Source organism: Sciurus vulgaris (genome assembly GCF_902686455.1).
Source record: "Sciurus vulgaris genome assembly, chromosome: 10".
Lineage (NCBI taxonomy): Eukaryota > Metazoa > Chordata > Mammalia > Rodentia > Sciuridae > Sciurus > Sciurus vulgaris.
Genome location: NC_136470.1, coordinates 42,550,776 through 42,571,700, shown reverse-complemented (window position 1 = coordinate 42,571,700; position 20,925 = coordinate 42,550,776).

Genomic DNA, 20,925 nt, shown 5'->3' with positions numbered 1-20,925 from the left:
ATTTTCCTTTAAATTAATTAAATGAAGATGAAAGAAAATATGCATTTCACTATCTGTTATATTTATCTGTGTTTCACCTTTGCATGTATTATTTTGTTCTGTATAGATAAGCATTACTGCTTCGGTCCATTTTCTCTCACAATGGAATACCTTTATATATCTTTTAAGTCACCTGTTAGCAATGTATCATCTCAGTTTTATTTCTCTGAGAATGTATTTCCCCTTCAGTTTTGAAGAATATTTTGCTAGAGTGTGGAATTCCTTTTAGGTCTTTTCTTTTTCCTTTCAGCACTTTAAATATATTAGCCCACTATCCCATAGTCTTAATCATTTCTGTTGAGAAGGCTGCTGTTAATCTTACTGTTTCTTGTATCATTTCTTATTTACTACTTTCAAGATAGTATCTTCATTTCAATTTTCAAATGTTTCACTGTAGTATGTCTATGTATTGATCCATTTATTTCTCTCTCATGTATTAGAGGTCTACCCTGAAACAAAAAAAAATATATTTTTATATATGCGAATACACTACTTAAATACATATAACATATACATATCACAAATAAGTATTTTAAAAAAATAACTATAGTATGTGAAACACTAGTGGATAATTAAACACTATGAACTACTGAAACATAGTTGTTTCTTAGAAAGAGTTTCTACAAAGTACAGTCAGAATTGGCTGACCTGGAGCCCACCTGGACACTTAGTATCCTATACCTTAGATGCCACTAGTCTATAATGTGATGGGTCTTGGTGTCTTGGTGTTTTGTCATACCACATTGGCCATATACCCTTTAAAAATGTCTGAGTAGGAAAAGTATCTTTCATCAAAGGGCATCACCTTCTGAGATTCACATTCTCCAGGGAAAGAAATTGTACTCACATATGAAGCTTTATATTAAAATTGAGAGCTTTAGATATGATTGTTTTCTATCACCCTCTGCTATAGCTTCCCCAAATACCAAATGTTGACAAATGCCCAATCTTTTCCAGAGACAACTTGTTGACAAATCCAGATCTCTGAATATACAGTGGGAAAGATTTGGGACTAGAAGATGGGGGTTACGTGTGGTAATTTGGACTTGCAATATGGTACTCAGACTGAATAAGAAAACCATAGTTTTGAAGGAAAATATAAGGCAAGATAAAATGGCTGCCATGTAGAGGTATAAATAAAGTTACATGAAAAAAAGAAATTTCTAGAGGCTGGGGCTGTAGCTCAATGGCAGAACTCTTATCTTGTTTTTGTGAGGCACTAGGTTCAATCCTTAGGACCACATAAAAAATAAACAAATAAAATAAAGATATGCTCTCCATCTACAACTACAAAAATTTTTTTTTTAAATGACTAAATCTGACTTGGGCTAAGGGGAAGGGTTCCAAGGAGGATATAGTATTTAAGTTTATCAGGATTGGACTGGAACAAAATAGCACAGGGCTTTGCTGTGTCCATATTGTGCTAGTAATACCTAGCTAAAAAAAAATGTTATGAGTAAGACTGTAAAGATAAGCATACTGAATGCCATGGAGATTAGTCCAAGGAGGTTGGATGTAGTAATAACAAATGTTTGTTCTTCACTTAATTTTCTGAAGGGGCAGAAGGGATAGTGACAGTATTGCAAATGTATTTAGGATGTGTTGGTCAGCTTTCTGTCACTGTAATGAAATTCTGAGATAATAAGGAGGAAAGTTATTTTGATTTGCAGTTTGAAAGTACAGGATCAGGTGGACCCTCTGCTTTGTTCCTCTGGTGGGCATGCTAGAAGGCAATGGTGAGAAGTTCATGGCAGAGTAAACTACTCACCTCCTGGTCAGGAAGCAAGAGAGAAAGAGGAAGAAACCGAGGTGCCACAATCCCCTGCAAGCGTATGCAACTAGTGACCAAAGGACTTTCCACTAAACCCAACCTCCTAAAGATGATTCCACTTCCCAATAGCACCATCCTGGGAACAAACTCTTTAACACATGTAATTTTGGGCAACATTCAATATACCAAGAACAACAAAGATAATAATTCCTGGACTGAAGTCATATAATAAAGGAACTTACATATGATGTTGCATATGTAATGATCTAAAGAATAAATAACTGTCATGAATTAACCATTTTTAAAGCAGCATAATTAACACCCCTTATTGAAGAATGCTGAATTTGCCAGAATCATCTTTTGTGTCATATTCCAGACTTGGTGGATGAAAGGATTCTACTTTGAAAATGAAAGAAAAGGGAAAGCTTTCTTCCTCAAAGGAGACTTGCAGTCAGAATGGAAAGATGTGACATTTGCAGTAGCTAACTAAGAACTCTTGATGACTACTCATTTTTCTTCTGTAGAATGAGATATTTGGTGTAGGCTTCACAGAGACACAAGTGTGGGGCAGTTTTCTTTTGAGATTTTGAGAATGACTCTTGAATTTCATATTAAGATCTTCATTGTTTTCTTCTTCAACCTTCAATGATATCAAAATGTATAAATGCATTTTACTGTCATGTACAACTAATTAGACCAAATTAAAAAAAAAAATTAAAAAGTCTTGGAAGAAACAACTTTAGTGACAAGTTCTAGGAAAGAAATTTTAGGATGAACTTTTATAAAGTCACAATTGTATCACCATGCCAAGGAAAAGCTCATCACATGCTACAATGCAGGCTGAAATCAAAAGCAATCATGAATTGCTGAAATGGATGAAAGAAGTTTTTAGTACCATCCATGGACATGTATCCAGTTGTAGGAATGTGCTTGTATTATATATTCACTTATATGATTTGATATTTATGTATTTGCATATATTAACCAGTTTTTGCATTATTATTTTCTTTCTTTATGTCTGTCAAATGTAAATGCATTAATATTGTTTAACCCTGTATTTCAGTGTTTCAATTATGGATATCTAGATATTTACATATCCATATATGGATGCAAGCATAGTTTTATAATGGATGTAAAAGACAAATAAACATTACACTTAATAAAAGGATGACATACCAGACTTTGTGTCTCCTCTATCAAGGACAGGGTAAGCATGTAAGTAGTTGTATCACATTAACCTAAAGCTTATTTGAAGCTCAACTATGGAAAAAACAATGTGCATTTAAGACATACCGTGGGATTATCAGTTTTTAACTTGATGTCACCGTTATCCTTTTCCCAGACTCCTCTGTGTTGCTAGGAACTACATTTCCCAGAAGTTTTTTTTGCTTTGTTGCTTCATATAAGGTTAGTTTGCTAATGAGAGGGACCTAGTCCAAGATATGAAAATGAGAAATGAAGAAGAAATCAAACAGACAAATGTACGAGAGATGTTAAACTCCCAGTGACTCCGCACTTCCCACTGAAGACTCGTTGTATAAAACTGACACAAAATATGCAAACTTCATAGTTTTTTTTTGTAAATAGAACAACTTCTTATAGTTCTTTGAGAACAGGACATATTGATAGTTTTAACTCGTTTCCAAGTGAGTGCTTTCCTGTTATTTGGCTGCAGCTTACATGATACTCAATGAAATTTTCAATGATACTTTACCAGTTCCTAACAACAAATAAACTAAATTAATATTAAATCATTTAAACTTTGCATAAACTGACTTCTCTTTTCTGATCAAATTCTGAATGGCACAGTGAATGAGAACTGGATCAGGAAAACAGATACGAAAAAATTTGAATTTTCACTTTTCATAGATCATATACAGATATTCCTTGATGTACAAAGGGGTTATATTTTGACAAAACCATTGTAAGTTGAAAATTTCAAAAATGCTTCTAATACTCCTAAACTACAGAACATCATAATTTAGCCACACAGAACATTGTAGGACATCTGCTGTCTACCCTTATGATTATATAGATCCCTGGGAGCCATGGCTCCCTGCTACTGCCCAGCATTGTCAGAGAGTAGCATACTGCATATTGCTAGCCTGGGAAAAGACAAAATTCAAAATACAAAGTATGGTTTCCATTGAATGAGTATCACTTTTGGACCATGATAAAGTCAAAATACAAACTGAACCATAAGTGGATGACCATCTTTAATTTGTTTCATTAATGGATTAGAATAAGAATAGAACCTGATGAATTACCAGTACTTATGCTGTCCATTTAATAATTAAATCTATAATGTTTGTATTTATAATGCAGCTATGTTTTGTATTATGGCTTATTTGAATAAAACAAACAATAAGCAAAATCCCTGATGCTTCATAGTGAACGAATGACCTCATCCTTGTAACTGTTAATAGGGAAGTTGTTCCTGTACAGAAATCTGAAACCTCCCACTCTGTATAATGGATTAGCAATACTGACTTCAGATTTTCTATTTTCAAAACTGGTACCAGAATATTTTCCCATAACTGTTCTTAAAATTTTATTTCAATGTGGAAAGCCCTCATTAATTAATGTAGAACTAAAATTGGTAGCAAATTTATGCAAGAAACTTGACTTAATTTTTAATACGCTTTGGAACTTCTCTATGTGAAGGATAAAAACATCTGCATTATCTCAGTCACTATTAACAGTGCTTTTCTATTATGAATACACTGTAAATAAATTTCTTACTATTATACTTATATACAATATAAACTAACAATTTTAAATTGATTACTTACAGTCAATACCTATAAGTTACAGTCTTAAATATTATGATGATCAGGTTTAATAACCAATAGAAATTATGAATCTAAGCTAAGGGAATAAGGTCCTCAGGATTAAAAATTGTTTTACATCAATTTTTCAACTAGGTTGTTTGCAATATTGCAAAAACGAATTCATTTGTAAAGTTTGTTTGGAGAGAATCTTAGAATTAAAAAATAGAATAGGGTGACAAAATTTATAAAATTTAGGACAATGTAGACATTAGAAAAATGCTTAAATTGAAATTGTCTGTTAGTATTGATTATACAAGTCTATTTATTCAAAAAATATGTGTATATATATATATATACACACATATATATTTAAAATTTGTTTGTTGATTTTCTTTTGTCAATATGTCAGACATTACAGACAGGGTCTTGCCTAGAGGAAAGGACAGGTAGTTTAAAGATCATAAACAATAACAAAGAAAGTCAATGTTCTCAATATGCTAATATAAACAAGCAAGTCACTAGCAATGATTTAGGGAAAAATGATGGATCTTAGAAACAATCATTTTAGTAAGTATATTAGAGACCTTCCAAAAAACACGAACTTTCAAGAGACATGGTCCTGTCAGTGATCATGACACTATAATTTAAAGTAATTGAATTATTAGGTTCAACTTCAGACAACCTTATTTTGTGTGATAAACTATAATTCATAATATCACCGTCAATTAGTAACTAAGTCAGTCATAACTCCTTTCAAACAAATGACTATATTGATTTTTGGTAAAATAGTTTAATAGGAAATCAAAGATGTTAAATGCAGTAGAGCTTAGAGATGATTCACAATTTCTAACATAATCAAAAATCAAGTTTTCTTATACATAATTGTTCTACTAAGCATGAGCTGCTTGGAGAGGAGCATGTGCATGATGCAAATGTTTTAAGAATCTTCTTGGTGTTGTTCAAATGATAATTACTATCATGTTTAAAAATAGTTATAAATGAATCTTGGAGACTTTATGTTTAGTGAAATAAGCGACACAAGGGGAAAAATACTGTATGATTCCACTTATGTGAGGTATTTAGAGCACATAGAATGAATGGTAGCTAGAAATTAAGGGAAGAAGGGAATAGGGACTTGTTGCTTCATGGGTAGAGGGCAGTTCAATGAGAAAGTTCTGGAGACTGATGATGGTGATTGCTGCATAAAAATATAAATACACTTGCCTGTAACCCCAGCAGCTTGGGAAGCTGAGGCAGGAGGATCCAAATTTCAAAACCAGCCTCAGCAATTTAGTGAAGCCCTAAGCAACTTAGTGAGGCCCTGTCTCAAAATAAAGGGTTGGGGATGTGACTCAGTGGTTAAGCACCCGTTGCTTCAATTCCTTGTAACAATAAATAAATAAATAAATAAATAAAGTGCTAAATGCCACTGAATTGTACCCTTATAAATTGTTAGAATGATGAATTTTATGTCTATTTCACCACAATTTAAAATGAATGAATGAATCAACAAATGAAAAAAAATAGATAACATTATAAGACAATGCTAGTTTCAAAAAGTGTGTGATCTGTTCAGAAAACAGGGCGATAAGGAGAAAAGATAAAGTCAGGATATAAGATGGCACTTGAGAAACTGTCAGATTCCATCTCAAATTCAACTCTCTCCTCAAGTCACACCTGGTTATGCCTATGCCGCCTTACATGGACTTGTTAAACTGTTGCCTCTGGAACCACCATTTCGATAACCTACAATCTAGTCACCAATTTTGTTTTGGCTTATCTCAGTGTGCTTGATAGTTCAATTGATTGTCTACTCACATTACGGTATGAAAAGTTTGGAAAGAATTGTAATCTAAGTTTCATGAATTTAGGAAAAGAGAGATCATTATGGTTTGGGATACATATGTGGAACTACATAAACAAGGAGCTATTTAAAAGAGGTTATAAGGATAAGTATGGTTTTCCACAAGCATTTTGGTTATGCAAAAGTGCAGGAGTAAAGTATGAAGTAGATAAAGCATGTATAAGAAATAAAATAGATTAGTTTTAGCTAACTTGATAGTAGAAGGATACAGTGGGAGATATATATGAAAAGCAGGTTAACAAAAGCTTTGGAAGATTCATGTGTGATGGATGATAATAAGTGAAAGGGAGGCATTGGAGATTTAATCTCTGAATTTTTAATCTTCCTTCATGAATTACCATATAATGGCCACAAAAATCACACTGAATTCTTCTCTCTTAGTTTAATACAAAAAAGAGTTAAATTAATGTTTTGACTTTTTTAAATGAATTCTTTTCTCAAAATCTAATTATAAGAAACTAAAATTTAGTGTGTGTGGTTTTTTTTACGCAATGTGCTTCCGTATATAGATTCAATATGTTTAAAATTTTCAGTTGTAGAAAATATTGTTACTGAGATCTAAACAACTAAATAAAATGTGTGTATATTTGAGCTATTTATTTTGATTTTAACACTAGTTGCTCTATAATAATCTTGTGTCTATATAATGAAGATCTTAGAGATAAGATCTGTTATAGCATTTGGTTTCCATTTATTAATCAGTTTATGGAATTTCTTATGCAATTGTTACATTTTTCTAGAATCTGAACTTAATAAAATGGACAGGGACTAAGATGAGATGGTTTCTCCACTAATCTGATTCAGTGTTAAATAACAATTTGTTAGCCATAGATTACTATTTAAACCATCAATATCATCTTCTGAGGCCACCTTGGTCTGATTATTGGAGGTCTCTATACCTTATTATTGTATGTCCTTTAAGTATCATGATTGAAGTAGCCTCAGAGTTATATGAAAAATGTTAAGTCTCAAGACATCATATATGATTTATGATGATTGTTTTCTTCTCAATTTAACTAGATTCTCCAGGGAACTGAAAATGAATCCTGAAATCACCCTCAGGCTTCTGAAGGAGACGCAAGAGAACTGTGAGCCCCTTACAACAGGCAAAGGCCATTTCCTCCCGAGTGGACAGATGTCAAAACTGGCCATAGTGATTTCTAGATGTCCTTGAATTTTGCCAGGTCACCTCTTCAGTCATGAGGCTTAAAGACAAAATTTCCAACTAGATGCCTTAGTCAAGTGGAGTCACAGTAAAACTAACTAGGGTATCTCTATCTACTAAATGTACTGATAACTTGAAATCATAGTCATACTTGCTAAGATTTTTAGTTCTCTATGAACTTTCCTTTATCCTAGATGTGTCTTATGTCCAAATCAAGTACAAACAACTAGTTTGCTAGTTACTAGTTGCAAAGTTGCTAATAACAACTTTAATCACAATTAATTGGGCACAATCACTGTGGGTACAATAATACTAAGTGATGATGCAAGAAAAAAAAGTTACACTTCTTAATATTTTGAAATTAATAATTTTCAAAAAGTAAGTAAATGTGTACATTGAAAAATGACTTACATTTTGAAATATAAGTGATTACTTTCCAGGATTTTTGAAGTAATTACTTTTAAATAATGCTAACAGACTTTAGAACATTATCACACTTACTTATAGTCATTCCTCATTTGCAGTATTAAACTAGACCTCCATGACCAGAATTTTCCACATGACATTAGTTTTACCTTACATAGAGAATTTTAAAATTGCATAATTATTTATTAATACATCTGTCTATGAGTTTCTCATAATAGTTACTTTCTTTGCTTTATTCACCTTTTCATCATTAGTACATTAAACAACATTTTTTTATGTTACATTGCTAATTATATGTTAAATGAATGAATAATGAAATACAAGAAATACAATATTGTGTTAAGCCAATGAAATATTTTGATTGACTCAAGATGTATCCTTATGGAACAGTGATCTATAACATAGATGGAAAAACTTTCACTACATTGAATCAAGAAGTAAATATTTTTGGTTTTTGTTTTATATAGTCTTGGTCAGGACCGCTTACTGCTGTGTTGTATGAGAAAAACAACCAAAGACGGTACCTAAAGAAAGGTGAAGGCCTAGATTTGGCCTATGAGATGGAATTTGCTGATGTCTAATCTAAAGCTGCAAGTCTAACAGATTCACAACTAGTTTTACTTTTAATCTAAACTGATTCTATAGGTCACACAGGTAAATATGTAGTTAAGTCAAAAGAAATTTGAAAAATAAAGCAATTGACAAAACTAGTACAAATAATAATTAAAATACATTTTAAATGCCATGGTAGATATTAATGAATGAATGAGTGAGCTAATACATATGAGGGACTGTTACATAATAAAGTTTCCAATGCATATCAATGAGGAAAAGATGGATTAATCAATAACATTTGAACAATGCTACCTATGAAACATTTAGATCTATAGCTGAATCCTTATAACAGAAAATTAAATTTCTCATGGGCCAACATTCAAACACTTTTTTAAATAATCCAAAATGAACTGATTAAGCATGGGAGAGTATTTTGTATAATTAGGATGTAGCAGTAGACTTTTCAAATGTGGACATTTTAGCTTAAATTTCTTTGTTGTAGTGAAAATTGGCAGGTTGTTTTATTTTGGTGGATTGAACAGACTAATGATGTGCTCAGGATCTTGAACAAGACAAATTGGATTAGATCTTTTCTCCAATGACCGATGGAGTTATTTTAGACATGAAACTATTTATTTTTCACATTTTCAATTATAAGAGAGAAAAATCAGAGTTGATACCTAACTTATAGAAAGTTTTGATGAAAATTAATGATACCACCTATGATTTTAATGGGATGGGACTGTGACACTTTGGATGAGGCATCAATAGGTTTGAAATGGAACATGACACCATAACAAGTAGGTTTTTAGGTAAAAACTCTAAAAGCTAGGATTTGCAGAAATTCTAAAAATAATGTTTAAATCATGTTCCTTGTAAGAAGATTGAGGGAAAAGGATCAATTTTACAATAGTTAATGAGTGTCAAAAAGCAAATTTTATACTTCAACTAAAATTATGTTATGTTTTCTCTGGAAGGAAAGACATAAATGTATTTTCAGGCAAACAAGTAGGAATGCATAAACTTTATAATGCTGAAAATGCAACAGAAAGGAAATGATTATGGCCATGCTCTGGAAAGAATGGCTTAGAGGAATTGAAAATGTTGCTAGAGGTTTTGTCCTTGATCATGAAGATTCTTCTATTGCATATGAAGTAGTATAAGTGATGATATTGGGATTTGTGTGTGTGCCAGAAAGAAAGAAAGGAAGTTAAAGGATCTCCACTAAATTGCCCTAATACTTTCAGTACAGCCAGGTGGGTAATCCTCTGAGATTATAGGGATAAAGAGAGGGTGGACTGGAGGTATGTTTTCATAAGTTTTGAAGAGAGAAAACGAGGTTGTAATATTAACTATTTCATTAGTGATGGTAATAGCAGGAAATTCAATAGGGAGTCCAAAATTATGAATTCAAAGATAGATAATGTAATCCAGGTGTGGCTGTGATAATATCTGTTTCTCTTTCCCAGTCTCTCTCTCTCTCTCTCTCTCTCTCTCTCTCTCTCTCTCTCTCTCTCTTTTTCTCTCTCTCTGTCCAAGGGGTCAAGCTTCCTATTAGGCATTCTCTATAATTTTGTATTTTATTTTGCCTATAGATCAAAATTATTCTATAGAAGAGTGTATGTGTGCTTGTTTCTTCTCTCACTTTTTTATACAGTTGTGCAGAAAATCACTTGGAAGATTGGCCTGTCATCTTCCTTGAGCCATTCTGTACCCCTCTACCAGCACAGTCATTCCAGGTACCATGCAAATGGACACATTACTTTAAAAAGTGTGAATCTAAGAAAGACATTTTATTGCAGCCTAAGTAAAGACAAAAATGGTTGTAAAATCAGCAGTATGCTTATGTCAGTCCTTCACCAGTTAATCATTTTCAGGGAAGTGTGTCCCTAGAGGTGCTCTTTCCTTTGGAGCCCTCTCAGATTTCACCTCCTTATCAACTCTCTGCATTTGGAAAACAATCCTCTCTGAAAAGGAAAAGCAACACCTGCTTGTGTTGCTACTAACTCAAGCAGTATCTCAAATTCTCACCTTACATCTAAGTATTTTCTTTTGTTCAGCTTTTACAAGTTTCCAGTGGGGCTTGTAGGCAGGAAAAATTCAGTTCTTTTCTTTTTCATTATAAGGAAATCCAAAAAGGTTGTCAATATTTTCTGTTTGTTGTTTTCTTTGCAAGTAGAGAAATTGGCACCAGCATCAGTTTCAAGTTATTGTAATGTGTCTCACCTCAAATGGAGGTGGGTTTGGTTACTGATGGCATATTTCTTAGAGAATAGATGGAATGGAATTAATATGTAATTATTTCAGTTGCTCATTTCTTTTTCCCACCTCTTTCTTCTAGGAAGTCTCTGAAGAATTGACATGCAGACTGAATGTGCAATGTAGCCCAGCACATACAAAGATAGATAGGTTAATCAGATCTATTATTAAGAAAAATGTGAGACATTCTAGTAGACCATGGTGTATTTTTAATGGCAGATTTTCAGGTTTAGTAATTAAATTAATGTAGAACGTTAAAGCATAAGTTATGACAAAGAAGACGGGAAGAACTCTAATCAATTGAGAGTGATCATGCTGCTGACGGTAAGTCAGAGACAATATTGCTATGAAAAGATGCAAAGACTGTCATAAAAAAAGATTTTAAGTGACAGGATAAATAGAGCTTTGAACTATCGGCACTGAGCAAAAATAAACAAGAAATAACCCTTTAAAGTTTTTGGGAAAGAAGCATGAAAAGTAGCAATAATATTGCTTTCATGAATGAGGGCCATAAAAATTTTCCTGAATTATGAGAAAAATCTTCATTTCTTTTTAAGTCTTATATGTGGATTGAATAATGAACAAAAACTTGAGGCTATAAGACCAATTATTTTTAAAAGACTAGAGCTCTGAAAAATATCAATAAGTGGCTGAGGCGATGGACGGAGATGTAGAGAGTATTTGTGAATGGAGGGAGACAACTAGATAAAGACTTGCATGAGAAGAAAAATGGGTGAAAGACTTTTGGCTAATGTCATTTGCCAAAAGGCATGCATGGTTGTTTGCCAGGGAACATCAGCTGTACCATAGAGCCCAGGGTTCAGCTTCCATAGTGGAGGCTCTGAGTTTCAGTCCCATCCAAATGTATTCCTGGAATTCAATTCTACTTTCCCTTCATAAGGAATGTCATGTCTATTTGATGATTTCATTCCTCACTCACTTCTCATTAGGGACAGGCATCTTTAATATCCTGTGCTCTCCTGTTTCCCAAAGGCCTGGTATGATCTATTTGCCTATCTTTTCCCTCATTGCTGTTAAGCTCATTCAACTTTTGAGTTTGGATCCTTCATAATAAATATTTTTTTTTTACCTGCAAGTAAAATATGCCCCCCGAGTGACTGCCTTTTCCTACCTTCTCTATCTAGTCTTTTCCTAGGGAGTTGTCCTTTCCTGTTTAGAAAGTGAAACCAAGTCCCACAGTGGTAATGTTGTTTGCTAATAATGTGTAACTTTGTAGCTGTATTAGCCTTTCTGACAAAAGTGGAGGAAGATTTCTTCATTTCTATTTTACTTGGATTTCTGATTTATAAAGACTTCTTTCTAGGAGCCTGAATCAATCCTCAAATCCATGTCTGTTTAAAGATAATAATAATAATAATATTTTTTTATTTAAAGGATTACCTTCAAAATTTCCTTCCCTTCTTTCCTCAGAAAACTTAAAGAAACCCATGCAAATAGAATAAATATATCAGTAACTCCAGATTTCTAACAAGGCACATAGAATAAGTTTCCATGTGAATTTTGCTACATTTATTACAGAGACAAAAATAAAATGCAAATATCAATATTCTTGTATATTCATTATCAGTACTTAATGAAGACTTTGGAAATAACATTAAAATTTATAAGTGACTTCTCACAGAATTCTGCTTTCTTGAATAAACATACTAATAATGAGTAAATCTAATTATAATATTTCATGAACTTGGTGGTACAAGCTCTTGCCATCTAAAACACTACGAAGACAGATGAAGCCATGAGTTTAGACATTTGACACATTTTCAGTTACAGCTTTCTCAATGCTTTTTTATGTGTAATGAGTCCTTGCCAACAGAAGATTTTCCTTTATCAGTCAATCTTCTTGTGGTTGATCCAGTTTTAATAGCTGTTACATCAACATAAAAATGTTTAAAATAGTTAGATTAAGCACCGCAGATCAATTTCAAAATTTTATCTTCACATGTTAACACTGGAGAATAAAACCTACTTTTAGCTTTGTGTTTCTTATCAGGTATTAGCAATTGCTGAGATGCATGCAGCATCAGTAATTATGATTTCATGTAAAATAAGTCCCTCTCATTTCTCTAGGTAAATGCTATCTTGACTTTAGCCACTTAGTCTTTGCTCCACTGAAACAAAAACAAAACTGCAGAGCTTGGTGTAACATGCCTCTCCTGCTGAGCCCCTGTGTTCCAGGTGTTAAAATTTGAACACTTTTTTTTCATGCCCTTGATATATGAAAACAAAACCAGAAGGAAGCTTGTTGAGGAAACTGTGTTTTAAACAGTAGTAGCTCAATCTGTTGATTTACAGGCTACTGATTTACAAGCTGTGAATGAATTGAAGCCTTCAGCAACAGGAAGCTCTGCCATTGGGAAACCCTACAGCTCCAGCTGGAGCCCAGGGACCTGGTTGACTGCTTACAGGAAAACTCACTCCAGGAGCCCCCTGTAATCAGAGTTGTTAACCAGAAGGAAATGTCTTCAGAGCTCTTACATGACTCTTAATCAGATACTGACAGAGTGCCTTTGATCAACGCATTTGCACCATGAGGTTAACCATAGGGTTCAGTATGTCCACATAGATTTCACAGTCAGTTCCAAATGTACACAACCAACAGAGAAACTATTCAGAACTGATCCTGCTGCTGGCTCCATCTCTGTCCTCTCAACCTCCGGGATCTGAGGATTAATGAACTACGTTTTTTTCCAGTATCTCATCATCTCTGAATTAGAACTGAGAGGGAAATGTAGGGCATTGTTGTGGAGGCCTGTTTGTTTCTTTGATATCCCCACATGTCTTAATCGAAATCTCAGACAGTGGCCTCAGCTTGCAGCCCTGTGTTAGGCCTTTAAGAACACAGTAGTAGAGAAAAAGAAACCTCAGGGAGGAATTATCTACAGACAGAGATCACTGGTGGGTGAAATGGCTCCGGCTGAGTTATTTTTCATTTGCCAGCTTGGTTGGTATCCAGAATCCGTGACTTGAAATGAAACTACTGTGTAGTTGCAGAGCAGAGAAACCAAGTTGGCAGAGGAGTGCCAGAGAAAGCAGCTTAAGGGGTACATCTCAAAGAGTTTGAGCAGAGAGCTATGTATTTTTCTGTCACTTTAATTGCCTGTGAAATATTCCATGTACTTTGTGTTAGCGGACAAGATGGATTAACTCCATTTTGTCCTAGAGAAAAAAAAGAAATGAGTGGATCTGTACTGAACTTGATGCAGGCCAGATATGTATAAGGTAACACTATGTGTTACATTCTTTGAGTATGCATTTTTAAAGCAACACATATGGAGTCAAAGTTTATCTCTTCACACTGATATGATCCTTGGATAGTATCGAACCAGCTAAATATAAGTAGGCCATGAAATTATGCAAAACCACGGGTTGCACAATGTTAAAAGTAATTGGGATTAAAATAATTGCAACAGAAACTCAAACTTCTCAATTTTCTATCATTTAAAAGATGAAATAGGATTAACAATATTTATCCAAGAGTTAGTAGAAAATGAAACCATTGTTAGAGAAAGAAATTTGTTTTTCAAAAAAGTATTAACACATAATGTTTTGAACAGTAAATGTAAGTTTCAAAATACGACTACTTTTATAGTGCATAGATCACTGTTTTTCCTAAAAACATATACAACAAGAAAATGAGGAATTGCCTTTTGTGTTCTAACTACTGGCCTACAAAATCAAATAGGAAAAAGTCATTGAGGTAAAATAAGAGATGAACAATTATGGTTGTTTTTTGATGGATTATATTGAGTTTGTGATTCAAGTTAAACAAAGAAATTTTTTTTCCTTTCGTTTTTTAAAAAAATAGTTATTATTATTCTAATTTAGCAGGATAGTCAATAATTTTACCTCCAAGACATCAATATTTATTTCAAATGGAGTCATAGTCTACATACGTAAATACAGTTACTATATGTTGTTACTATGCCGGTTAATTTCAATTAAGTACTTCTCAAAGTCTTTCTAGAATTTACTTATTTTATCTTTCACATATATTCTATTTCATGAGAAATCAGTTTTATTAATTATATTAAAATAAATTTTTTCTAATTGTCAAGTGTGATGGTTTAATGAGTTTTAGCACTTTTATAACAAACAACAGTATCATGGCAAATATGCAGTCAGGGAAATTGGTGTAAGACATTGGAATGTGCAAAAGAGATCACTGAACATCCTTCTAAGGGATGCAGAGAATTTTGTAACTGCCCCTTTGGGTTTATCTGATAACATTTAAGTGTCTACTTGTGATAGGCAAAAGTTAATATGGAAAAACAGAAGTAATATATATATTTCCAATGAAGTAATATATATATTGCATTACATACCAATGCAAATAGTTCCTGCTTATGGCAATGCAAATGAATCTTGTAGAGAATACTACTCTCTGTAAATCTCATTTGTATTGGTTTTAATATCTTACTGCATTCTCCTTTAGTTAATTTCTTAAATAAGACTTTTGACAACTGTTCACTTCATATTAATCCAAGATGCAATTTTATGTGTCTAAAAATTATATTTCAACACAGATGAGACAGAGGAGAAGATTTACTTCAACCCAAATAAAATCTAGCTTATTTAATGTTCCCTTAAAACATGTTATCAAAATAGTTACTCTTAAAATTCCTTGTTAAAAGAACCAAGTAAAAAAAAGTCTATAAAAGTCTAGAAGATACATTAGAGAGAAATATTCTTCTTTCATTTATTAATGTTTTCAAGATCTTATGATAGTGTTCAATTGTGTGTATTTATTATTTGTTGCTCCCAACAGAGATAGAAAATAAATAATGAAAGCAAAAAGCATGTCTAAATCTAACAGAAAAGAAAATATGCAAATACCAGTATAAAAATGAGACTCTTATTCCTTCTCCTCCCATAAAAATCAATTTTAAGTGGTTTTCAAATTCCATTTTAGGAAATACTGTAGAAAAAGTGGAGAGAATTTTTGAAAATATTACCTCATATCACAAGGAAGTTATTTTTTAGTTGTTTTGTTTTCTTTCATCTAATTTTTAAAGAACCATCATGGAAAAAAAAAAGCTAATTTTGAAATACAAATATAATCCAGTAGTTGGTCAGTAGAAATCAGAGCAATGCATACATGGCCTTTCTCAATTCTCAGCTTGAGATTTTACTATAGCACAAGAATTCAAACAATGAAAAGATTCCTTAAAATTATTAGTCACTTCTAATAGAATCATGTAACCTTTCTCTTTCACAAAACTTGTGGAAAATAAATGTGAAGAAAGAGTTCATCTTAAACTGTTCTTCTAACAATTACACTTTAGGTCAACTTCTGGATCAAAAGATACTCAATTTTCAAGTCTGGGGATCAAAGATTGATTTGCTCTTTATTTTCACCAAGTATAGCACTGGTCATTGATATTATGTGATTTCAGGCAATTATCAAAGTCCAACTGTGTGCCTAATACATAGATACCTCTCATGCTAACCACATAATAAATTAACAATCAAAAACACTTCATTTTTTAACTAATGCTAAAATACTTATTTAGCTCCTTTATTTTGATAAAAAAAAATTCCTATCAAAGAAATGAATATCAACTCATAGTTTTGATATAAAAATTTCCCTCTATTAAAGAAGTTATTTGGGGACATTTTATAATATGGGAGTAGAGAGTTTTGAGACAGATACATTTTTATTTAAAAAAGGAAGTAGAACATGGAAACTCTTGAACACTGAGGACAAAATATTACATGGGAAAGGAGAAAAGGTGTAGGATGGGGGTGGGGTATGGAGGAGGGGTAAAATGAATTCAAAGCAACTTTGGTTATTTTTATAATTGGGAGCTATTTTTCATATTCATTGAAAAAGTTCAAAAATTTTACCTCTGTGGACCCTAATTTTGAGTTTTATCTAGATATAATATATATTTGAAGAAAGCATAGTGTGCTTTTATCATTTTATAATTTAAAACTGAATAAAAGTCCTTTATATTATCTAAGATAAATTATAACAAAACCAGAGATAACTTAATAGATTGATGAAGAAGACAACTCCACTGGATTTGTACCATGTCCAATTTTTTAAATGAACTTTTATTAAGGTCACCCCTAGCTTCTTATAAGTATTTATAAAGGAGCAATATTTATATTAAGTGCTAGTCAAAAATTCAGTATTAAAGTACATATGTCATTTTCTTTTTATAAAATTCCCCAGAAACATTTCACAGAAAAAATATTATTTGATACTGTAAAAGAAATTAAGTCATGACATAAATTCCCAGTGATGTATAAAGTTTTTGATATTCTTATTGGGAATTCTTGAGTTTAAGCACACACAAAAAAAGTATCACATTTTCATTGGAAACTCAGGGAAAAGATGGAAGATATAAAAAAACCAGGAAACATGAGACACTTAGTTGCCATAATGTTCTAGACTATTAGAACATGATCCTTATAATAAGGTGACTTTATCATTGAGTTAAGACATTAATGCTGTTTCGTTAAAAATTGCCTTGGAAACTTCATAGGCTTCCCTACTAACACTGGGGCCTTTTTTTTTTTTTTTTTTTTTTTTAAGAATTTCATATAAGTAAAACGATAAATGGCATACAAAAAATGGCAAATATTTAAGGTTTTGATTTGATAATTTCTGACATATGAATTTATCTGTGGTAGTAACAGTGCAATCAAGTTAATGGAAATATCAGTCACTCCTTCTTTATGCCTTCTTAGCATTCTTCCTTCTAGACCCCCTTGCCCTATGATGAACCCCTAACCTGACCCTAGACAGCCTCTGGTCTGTTTTCTATAACTGTAGATTACTTTGTACTTCCTAGGATTTTATTTTATTTTATTTATTTTTCTTTTGCAGTATTGGGGATTAAACTCAGGGGTAGTTTACTTCTGAGCTACAAACCTGATACTTTTTATTTTGATAGAATCTTACTAAGTTGCTGAGGTTGGCTTTGAACTTGTGATCCTCCTGCTCTAACTTCCAAGATTACTGGAATTGTAGCCTTGCACCACCATGCCCATGTATTCCTGGGATTTTATATCAACAGGAGCGACTGGTTCACATCCTTGCCACACTAGGTATTGTCAGTCCCTTAGTTTTCAGCATTCTAATAGTTGTGCTGTGGTGTCTTGCTGTTTTCATTTGTATTTTCTGAACAAAAATTCTTATTTAGGAATATGTGTGTATACATGTTAGTGTAACAATTGTATACTCTTTTGGAAAAAAAAAGTCTACTTAAAACTTTTGACGATTTCAATGGAATTGTTATTATTCAGTTATAAAAGTTATTTATGTTTTATATAAAAGGCCATCGATAGTGACAATTTGAAAATACATATTTTGAAATACATTTTGAAAATGTTCTCCCATTCCATACTTTTTCTTTACAATTTCTTTGATTTTTTTAAATAATAGAAACTTTACATTTTTATGGGGATTAATTTATCAAGACTTTATTTGTGGTTTATGTTTTTTATTTCCTATTTATAAAATCTTTTTCAGAACTAAGGTCACTAATATTTTTATTTTAGTTTCCTATTTTTCTGGAAGTTGTATTGTTTTAGTTTTCACATTTAGGACTATGATCTACTTTGAGTAAATGCAATGATGAGAAACTATCTAGTTTTTATAGGATTGATATTATTTATTTATTTTCGTTTGTTTTTTGAAATGTTTATTTGTTCTTTTTAGTTATATATGACAGTAGAATATTTTTTGTGTTTGCATTAACAACTTTATGGAGGTATATTTGATATACAAAAAGCGATAAGTATTTAATGTATAAAACGTAATGAGTTTGGGGGGTAAACATACACCTTTGAAACTATCCCCACAATTAATGCCATAAACATAGTCACACCCCCAAAAGTTTGTATGCATTCTGGAACAGAACATTAAACATCACTCATGTAACTATTATAGAAGGAAATTTGCCCCTTCCTTTTTTTTTTTTTTCCCCTGGAATGGATTATTTTTTTAATTAAAATTTTTTCATACATGTGTATAGGGTAATAATATCTAATTCTACCATCCTTCTCATCTTCACCGCCCCACCATTCCCCTCACTCCCCTTTGCATATTCCAAAGTTCCTTCATTCTTTTGTACCCAACCCTCACTATGGATCAGCATCCACTTGTCAGAGAAAATATTCAGCCATTGGTTTTTGGGAATTGGCTTATTTAATTTAGCATGATGTTCTCTAGTTCCATCTGTTTACCTGCAAATGCCATAATTTCTTTCTTCTATTAGATTGAGTAATATTCCATTGTGTATATGTACCACACTTTCTTCATCCATTCATCTGTAGAAGGTTGGGTCCACAGTTTAGCTATTGGGAATTGAGCTGCTATAAACATTCATGTGGCTGTGTCACTGTAGTATGTTCATTTTAAGTTCTTTGGGTATAAACCAAGGAATGGGATAGCTGGGTCAAATGATGGTTCCATACCAAGTTTTCTTAGGAATCTCTATACTGCTTTCCAAAGTGGTTGCACCAATCTGAATACTCCTAATAATATATGAATATATCTTTTCCCCCACATCCTTGCCAACACTTGTTATTGCTTGTATTCTTGATAATTGCCATTCTGACTGAAGTGAGATGAAATTTTAGAATTGTTTTGATTTGCATTTCTGTAATTGCAAAAGGTGATGAACATTTTTTCATATGTTTGTTGATTGATTGTATTTCTTCTTCGGTAAAGTGTTCTCTCCATTCTTTAGATCATTTATTGATTGGATTATTTGTTTATTTGGTGTTGAGATTTTGAGTTCTTTATATATCCTGGAGATTAGTGCTGTATTTGAGGTGTTTGAGCCCATTCTATAGGCTCGCTCTTTATATTGTTGATTGCTTCCTTTGCTGAGAAGAAAATTTTTAGTTTGAATTCATCCCATTTATTGATTCTCAATTTTTCTTCTTGCACTTTAGTAATCTTGTTGAGGAAGTTAGGTCCTAAGTCAACATGATAAAGATTTGGCCCTACTTTTTCTTCAGTTAGGCTCCGGGTCTCTGTTCTAGTGCTTAAGTCTTTGATCTGCTTTTTGATTTTCATGCAGGGTGAGAGATAGAGGTTTAATTTCATTTTGTTGCATATTTGGATTTCTAGTTTTCCCAGTACCATGTGTTGAGTAGGCTCTCTTTTCTCCACTGATATTTTTGGCACTTTTGTCTAGTATGAGATAACTGTATTCATGTGGGTTTGTCTCTGTGTCTTCTATTTTGTATCTTTGGTCTACATGTCTATTTTGGTGGCAATACCAGGCTGTTTCTATTATTTTTGCTCTGAGGTACAGTTTAAGGTCTGATAGTATGATGCCTCCTGCTTCATTCTTCTTGTGGAGGATTGCCTTGGCTATTTTGGGTCTCTTATTTTTCCAAATGAATTTCATGATTTCTTTATATATTACTGTGAAGAATGCCATTGTGATTTTACTTGGAATTGCATTGAATCTGTAGAGCACTTTTGGTAGTATGGCCATTTTGACAATATTAATTCTGCCTATCCAAGAGTATGAAAGATCTTTCCATCTTATAAGGTCTTCTTCAAATTATTCCTTTAATGTTCTTTAGTTTTCAATGTAGAGGTCTCTCACCTCTTTCGTTGATTCTCAATTTTTATATTTTTGGAGGCTATTGTGAATGGGGTAGTTTTCCTAATTTCTATTGTAGTGGATTTGTTGCTTATATATAGAAATGCATTTGATTTATGGGTATTGATTTTATATTCTGCTACTTTGCTGAATGCATTTATTAGTTCTAGAAGTTTTCTGGTGGAATTTTTTGGATCTTCTAAATATAGAATCATTTCATCTGCAAATATTGATAGTTTGAACTCTTCTTTTCCTATTTGTATCTCTTTAATTTTTTTCTTCTGTCTGATTGCTCTGGCTAGAGTTTCAAGGATGATGTTGAATAGAAGTAATGGAAGAGGGCATTCTTGTCTTGTTCCAGTTTTTAGGGGAAACGCTTTCACTTTTTCTCCATTTAGAATGATGTTGGCCATGGGCTTAGCATAGATAGCTTTAAAAATGCTGAGGTATATTCCTACTATCCCTAATTTTTCTAGTGTTTTGAA